The sequence below is a fragment of the Gavialis gangeticus genome, unplaced genomic scaffold, assembly GCF_001723915.1.
Source record: "Gavialis gangeticus isolate Ggan-Ray unplaced genomic scaffold, GavGan_comp1, whole genome shotgun sequence".
NCBI lineage: Eukaryota > Metazoa > Chordata > Crocodylia > Gavialidae > Gavialis > Gavialis gangeticus.
In genome coordinates this window covers 46,518,356-46,519,271 of record NW_017728994.1, presented here as the reverse complement: position 1 = coordinate 46,519,271, position 916 = coordinate 46,518,356, and the positions used below count along the sequence as shown (strand labels likewise).

Here is a 916-nt window from a genome sequence, read left to right as displayed (position 1 = left end):
CACTGGAACAGGTTACCCAGAGAGGTGGTGACGTCTCCATCTTTCAGACCCAGGTAGACAAAGCCTTGTCTGGGATGATGTGGTAGGGGCTGGTCCTGCTTTGAGCAGGGGGTTGCACTAGATGTGACCTCCTGAGGTCCCTTCCAGCCTCCTTGTCTGAGAGTCTATGACAGCTTCAGGGCTGCGGGAGGTCACAGCTCTCCCCCCGCTGCCCCAGGCAGGCCCACATCAGCCAAAAGGCAGAGCAGCATCGCACCTTATAGACCAGTGCTTCTCCATCAGGGTGCCGCGGGGTGCCTTGAGATCCTTTCAGGGGTGCCACGCCACACTGGCACTGTGGGGGACATGAACGAGATCCACGAGATCAACCCAGGGATGTCAAGCGGGGATCCAGAGTGGCAAAGCCATTCTTCTCTGTTGTGGTCCTTGGAGTTTGTAGCAACAGGAGAGTGGCTCTAGGATGTTTCTGTAGTCAAAAAACAGTGAACATTAAGAGCTGGCATCTTCCAAGGGGGTCTGGAGTCTAATGAGGGGGTCTGGAGTCACTGAATCATGAAGAAGTCAGGCTGGAAGGGACTTGCAGGGGTCACATCTAGTCTGACACCTGCCTAAGGCATGATCAGCCCTGTCCAAACCAGCCCACACTAAATTTTGCATAAGACTGTCATTGACCCTGACACACTCACCTGCCACAGGTAAAGCAGAGGACCATGCTTCTAGGAAATGTTATCATGATGGGATCAAGGGAACCCGGGTAGAGATTGCATCCCCTGCTACAGAGGAAGGAAAAACTCCTCCAGGTCTGTGCCAATCTGATCGGGGGGGAAAATCCCTTCTTGCCCCCAGTGATCATCGGTCTGAGCTGAGCGCAGGGGCAAGACCCTCCAGCCAGAACCCTGCGGGGTTGGTGCCAGCA

At 55.0% G+C, this 916-nt stretch overlaps 1 long non-coding RNA gene across 1 annotated transcript in view; it reads left to right on the top strand.

Moving 5' to 3' along the window:
- The window catches only part of LOC109287553, a 5,919-nt gene extending 5,356 nt beyond the window's left edge, over nucleotides 1-563 (top strand). The window contains exons 2-3 of the long non-coding RNA XR_002094891.1: nucleotides 374-377; nucleotides 497-563. This is a non-coding gene — a long non-coding RNA (uncharacterized LOC109287553). The remainder of the gene's footprint in view (nucleotides 1-373; nucleotides 378-496) is intronic.
- The last annotated feature ends 353 nt before the right edge of the window (nucleotides 564-916 follow it).